The following is a 7,116-nucleotide window of genomic DNA, read 5'->3' on the forward strand; positions in this document are numbered from 1 at the left end:
TTCTGTCAAATTAACTGTCCTTCCTGTGACCTAGCATTGGTCTTAGGAGCCTTAACGGAAGCCCCATTTAAATCCTTGGAGTCAATCTCAGAAAGAATACTATAAAAGTCCCTGTTATTAGCATTAACATCACTCAATAGAATAGGAGACCTCCCTCTTTCAGCTCATCCTGCTTAGACTTGGCACCACGAGATGTCAGAGAGTTTTTTTGCACACCAGACCGGACCACAAACCAAACTGCGGTTCCTCAGCTGGTCACTTTGGGGGCTTTCTTTCCTTTGTCTCATGAAACGCTGGAGCAAGAGAGCCTCCACCTGCTATGTTTGGTCGGTGTTCTGAGAATCTATGTCAAGCGCTCAGGTCAGTGGCATAGATCAGTGTGGTTCTGAAACTTTTTTCCAGGAAACCCCTTTAACAATCAAAATTCTTAATGATTCATTTGCTTATATTCCATCAACTGGACTTAATTTACAACAGCACAGAAATTCGGTCAGATTTTCACAAACAAAAACTGCAGGCAGTCGATATCAAAATGTAAATACACACTCTGACAGTAGATGGCGCTTATGGAACAGCAGAAATAGAGCATGTTTCCCGGTAACCGCTGTACGCAAAGCAGCGCATCGCTTATAAACACTACTTTATTCATATACTTTCCCTCAGAACTCGGGATGTAAAGCGCTTTCACTTCTTTCAGCCATGTTTTCACACAAAATAAAACCTACGGTTCATGCTGTGCCAGCATGCGACTGTTGTTAACTTTAGTTGTTACGCCCCATTGGGACTGCTAATGCTTGGATGATGAGTCTGGTAGCAAGATGCAGATATTATGTTGGTGGAGTTGAGGAGGTGAAGGGATCCCAAAACAGCTGATGCCAGAGCAAGGTGAGCGGGTGCTTATATGCTCCGACAGTTAATAGAAAGATTAGATGGGTTCACTCTTCCCGAAATTACGTTTGGGAACTTCATTTAGCAAACCCCAGGTTGGAAATCACTGGCATATATCCTCTCAGCTTCTGGTATGCTTTCGTGGTGGCAATAGAGGTAATGCGGTCAACCAAGCAGTGTATGTCACATAGATTGGCGCAAAATGGCTTCGTGCTTAAGTCAGGGCCCACTCCACTAGAAGAGTAGCGTCTTCCAAAGCACTTGCAAAGGGTGTACCTGTACAGGACGTCTGTGGTGTGGCAGGCTGGTACTCTCTTCACACATTCATCAGGTTCTACAGTTTGGTTACGAATCAAAGAATCCCATGTCCTTCAGGGTTGACCCAAATCCAGTCTCCGCTCAATTAGTATCTGTGCTTATACACAGACTTGTGGGCATGGCGACGTTGAAACTGAAGTTCCCATAGCTTCAACACCATGACGCATCTCAGGTTACGTTTTTAATCCGTTTCCCTGAGAGGGAACAAGGAACTGTGTCACGCTGCCATGCCCCAGTTATGCCTGTGCATCTTCTTATGATAAATGTTATACTTCGATGCACATTTCTGGCATCTATTTATGGACGAGTTACGCTATGTCATGACGGCCATATGTTAGATGTGTAATTAGTTAAAATTCTTAATATTTTTCATATTCTGCAGAAGAGAAAAGTGAATCGCGCTGCTTCTCTCACGAGAAATGAATTGCAGTTTCACCCTTTCTCTGCATGTGATTGGCTGTTCGCTACTGATGTCACACAAACTCCTAAACTCAGTATCAAAGCCTGAGTTGGCAAAAAAAAAGTTGATGATCGGCATGGTAGCAACAAAGCCTGGTTGGATTGGTTTGGTTTTGTCACCTCGAAACTAATCCTGTAACCCTGAGTTTGTTCAACTATCATCATGGTGCAGGCCCCTTGTCTCCCCCTATATTCCCATTGGAATTCCAAGCCAACGAAGCGAGGGAAACACATTTACCCACCCAAATGTATAAAATACTTGTGTATGTGTAAATGTGTATTACTGCTGAGATCCTTGACAAAACTTAACCAACAAGAGACAATGGTCCAAGAACACTAAAAACCTGTCATGACACTTTAATTTTCCCTGTTCTATTATCTTGTTTACTATCTATCCCTGTGTTTACAATGGGATTATTTCTGTATGTAAATGGAAATTAGATTACAGTGACTTTGAATTTAAATATTGCGTCATTTCAAGGTGCAGTTTTCTCTATTTGAATCCTAGTATCCTGGGAGGGGCCGGGAGCCTCTGACTGCAAGAGCTGTTTCCTGTCCATCTCTATAGTGTGAATGACCTAAACTCACATCATTACATTGCTTGCTTGACACAGCCTTTTTTATTGTCAACAACAACAACTGTCATCATTCAAGCTACAACCCTGTATTTTGAAAGGTCATTAAATGTTTGACGTGAATCTGAACAGACGTCATTGCCAAGAAATGGTTCACATCACACCCCACATGCCAAACACTCTGTCAAATTTGCACTAATGTACAAACATTATGTCACAGTTGATATGGCGTCACTGGGTATTACAAACAAATGAATTATTCCTTAACCAACTGTTAAATTACAGTAAGGGGTGGTAGAGCAAGATAAATATTATGGATTACATAGAACTCTGATAACTGTCCAGATCTGATTAGATCTTATGTCTATTTTGGACATTCTCTTTATGTTTATCAAAACTAGTAGAACTAAACCTAGTAAAGTAGTTAATATTTCCAAAATGTCATGTACAAACACAGATTCAATTTGTTGACAAGCACTGTTAGGACTAAAACTGGTAAGACTAAAAAGAGTTATCTCTTTTCTCCTTTTTGTTTTGACATCATTAGGACTGTTTTTTTAGTTCGGACAGATATTTAGAAATGATGTTCGGGTTCGGGTCGGGCTCGGTCACATCAGCGCGATAAAGCATTGAACTTTACATTTAAAACAGCTTATTATGTATAGCCTGATGCTTTCACTTGATGCAAACGTTCGTTTTGGTGATTAAAATACATGTAAAATATTACCCTAACATCCGTCTACGCAGAAATTTGTTCATGTAGCTGTGACAACGAAACACGTGCACGCGCGCCTGTGTTAAGTGTGCTTGTTGCTCCGTGCGCGCTGATGCGCTCATCTGTTGACATTTCCGAATGCCTCTACAGTTGCTTAATAAAAGCGGGCTTTCCACACAAACAAACGTACATGTGTCATTAGTATGAGAAAAAAATGGGATTTTAACTGTCGGGCTCGGACATAAATATCGTAATGCCTGTCAGGTTCGGGTTACGGCAAATGTCCTGAATAGGAAAACCAGAGGACCACACCACACCCATGACGAGGCCATGCCTCTAGTCGAATATGGTGCCTATGGGGCAAGCCTGACCCACAGAGGTGTAAAGAGATGGCATCCACTATCCATCTGTACAGCCTCTGCTTCGTGACTGGAGAACCTTTGGATCGGCCACCGAAGCAGACAAAGAGCTGTTCTGACTGCCTATAGGACACGGAGCGCTCCAAATAGACATTCAGAGCTCTAACGGGGCAAAGAAAATTATCCTCCCCATCCCCATCGGAAGGGGGAAGAGTCAATAGTGTAATAACTTGTGCTCTAAACAGTGTTGAGAGAGATATAACAGATGTGTTATCATTGTTATTTGTGGTAGGACACTTAAAACTGCTGAAGTAGTTACAAGGGGAGCAAACAGTGATATTAGTTAGTTGTTTTGTTACTAGGGCGCAGCCATCTTGAACTTCAACGGTCCGTGACGTCACTGGCATGGTAGGCTACCTTGACAGCTCCAGCAAAATGGCATATCAAGAGCATAATAGATCGAGAGGGGGGTCTTATTCAATCTTAATCAAGGTTAAAAAATGTGTATCTGTCCAACAAGCGAATATAACACCTCCGATGCCATCAAGGACCGAATAAACTGTTTGCAAAATGACTGTGGCTTAAATGTGACCCCGGCGGGTAAACAAGTTCCACTCACCTCTTAGTTGTTATCATGATGTTCACCTTCACCGTAGATCACCTTGCTAAATGAATCCGACATCGAGGATGCTATGCAATATCCATCGAGGACACTCGCAAGATACTTGTTAGTGTGCTTTCAAACTGTGTATGAGAGACGCGGCGGCGCGCCTTCCCGGTTTAAATTTGACGAGCACACAAGCCTGAGCGCAATGCACAGACAGCCTCGGGATATGTCTGATAGTTAGCATTCTGAATGGCCGTCTCATGAGAGCTTTGTTCAGATGTCTTAGGTCTAATATGGGTCTGATGCCGCCGTCTTTTTTTTTCGGTACCAGAAAATGGCGACTGTAAAACCACAAATGTTTTAGCGCGGGGTGGGGGGGGGGACTAATTCTATCGCCCCTTTTGCCAATACATTTTGTATTTCGGAGCGAAGCACGTGACACTCTGCTTCTCACCAAAGTCTCGAGAACCGCCTGAAACTTTGGGTGTCTGCGAGCGAATTGGAGCGAGTAGCTTCGCTTTATTGTGTTTATAACCCAACTCAACACACCGGGAATGGTCTGACACATGTTCAGGGATGGGCCGCCTAACACAGGGGAACAGATACCTTTATGTTGTGATTTGTGCACATACTGAGTGTTGGTTTGACTGAAAAGGCTTTCGCCTCGGGCAAAGTCATAGTGACAACTGGGAGGGGGCCACCTAGTGAAGGGGGACCGGGAACCCGTGTGTTGTGTGCTTGAAACATGCTCTTTATGTGCTTTATTGGGGTCGCCGTGAAAATGGCGTTTGTGTGTATGGACACGCACAGCTGGCCCGTTTGCTACAGTAGCCAGAGAGGAATTACCATGATTTAAAGATCTGGCACATCATTTTATTTCAGTTGTAAGTAATATAATAAAGTCACATAATCACAGTAGTAATGTAATAACCATCCATTGTGTTATGTACTGTTCTGTATTCTCCTTTCAAGTAAACTTAAAAAAAAATTTTTTTTGCCAGAGACCATAGTAAGCAAAAGGAAAACAATGCATGAAAGCAAATGAAAGCATACAGTACAAAGCATACTCTTGCTATTTCAGAGACTTTGCTATTGAACTTATCGTCTTTGCTATTGAACGATACTATTTTACACTTGCGCGACGCACCGGTCTCTATCTCTCACGGAGGAGCGGAAGCATAAAAGGAGGAGCGACGACAGTGGAGATCGAGAGAGGAATTTTTATGCCAGATTTTATGTTGTGTTTTGTTTCTGTTTTATGTGACCAATGTGACCTGACCAAGGCGGAGCCGAGGGGACGAGGGAGCCCGGCAGAGCTTGTGGACTGATGGGCCACGGTGGAGATGAGGGAGGTAGGAGCCAAGGTTGAGCTGATGGATCGACGGGCCGAGGTAGAGTCCTGGTCGCGGAGGTTGGAGGTGGAGACCGGGGATCCACCGACCATGCTGGAGCTGAACACTGGTAGACCCGCGTAAAGCTCACCTCACTGAAGGTGGCATGTGGGTGAGCTGGGGGGCTAGCAGGAGATGGCGACAGCATGGTTGAGGAATGGATGATGGGAGGAGGTGGGAGAGGGAGCCTGGGTGGGAGTTCTAAACCGAATTAAAACTTATGCCAGAAATAGGACGGGACAGACTCGACTTTCAGCCTCCATGGCGATAGAAAATGTTGTTGGGACTGAAACGCCCATGCTAATCTGTACAACAGAGTAATTGAAGTCTTCTTGAGGAAAGAAATAAGGATGGATTTTGGGACTTGGCTCGTTTCTCTTTAACTTACCGGCCTTTTCCGAACTCACTGCATTAACCCTTTAACTGCCGGTGCAAAATAAAACCGCATTTTCACAACCATTATAAAGAGTCTGTGTGCTATTAAAAGCATATTAAGAGGTGGATTAATTCAGGTAGGACACCACTGAAGGCCTAGTGGTGTTCACTTTCACACTTTCACTTTCACACCTGTGTGAAATGCACCGCACACCACTGCGTGTGACGTAGGCGGAAGTACCGACCTAGTGTTTACAAAGTGAACGTGCAAAGACCCTTTACCAAAAAAAATAAAAGTTAAAACAATGATGTCGGACAATTTTGAAGTTGGAATTAATGACTTCCGGTCCGACGGCTGTCGTTTGTCGTGTGCAGTGGAAAGGCGGCGTGCCACACAAGTTCTGAAATGTGGAGCCAAAGCCTCTCGATCGCCCCCCAGGTGGCTGGATGCAGTATAGGCCATAAACCTCTCCATGAAATGTAATGGGAGTGAGACAAACTAAACAATCAATTACACTTAAAATAATTTTTTACAAAGATGGTTTCTGTAATTTTAGGCAGTGTTCGTTCTTGAAATAGGTTTGGTTTTAGTTGGTTATTTGGTGCTATAAAAACAGGGGATATTTAATAAATACAGTGGTTACAGGCTTTTGTCTGCAGGTTTTTATTTTAAAAATGATAAAAACATTTCCAATAATTATCGATACCAAATGAAATGAAACATTATATCATGATACATTTTTTAGCTGTATCGCCCAGCCATATGCAAAGGTATGAAAATAATAATAAATGCAGCTGCTTACACATATTTAGGACATAAGGTAATTTTGCATATTCAGAAACATTACTTCAGCCACTGGTATGTGACAGCAACACTGCCAACTCAAGAAGTTTAACAAGTACAAACATAATCCATTCATCTCTTTCTGTGAGCATTATGCTCTTTCTTTTTAACCTGCCCAAAATATTCAGTAGTTTTAGACTCTACTAGTTTTGGTATGCAAAGATGCTGCCCTCTTTTGTCAGAGAACAACACTAAATTAATTAACTCAAGTTAGGCATCAAGGTTATAATGCACCTGTAGAAATGCCACAATAAAATAATTGGTGCAAAAAATAATTACCGGTATACACTGAAAACCGCAAAAGGACTACTAGATGAGCTAAAGGAGTGGCAATAGGCTATACACTTCTCCAATGCAAAGTTAAAAGACAATGAAGCCCTTGTCTGAAAAGCTATAGAACAAATATAAGATAATGAGCTTCCTCAACGACACCACTGTTAGTTTTAAAAAGATGCATGATATTTGTTACATTAAATCTTCCTTAATGTTTAAAAAAAAAAAATTTTCAAAACATCTTGACAATCAGACCTTCCAGGAAGATAATAGTCACACTCCTTCTCTGTAATAATTACTATGCCTAAAATT

The sequence above is a fragment of the Phoxinus phoxinus genome (genome assembly GCF_949152265.1).
Source record: "Phoxinus phoxinus genome assembly, chromosome: 25".
Taxonomy (NCBI): domain Eukaryota; kingdom Metazoa; phylum Chordata; class Actinopteri; order Cypriniformes; family Leuciscidae; genus Phoxinus; species Phoxinus phoxinus.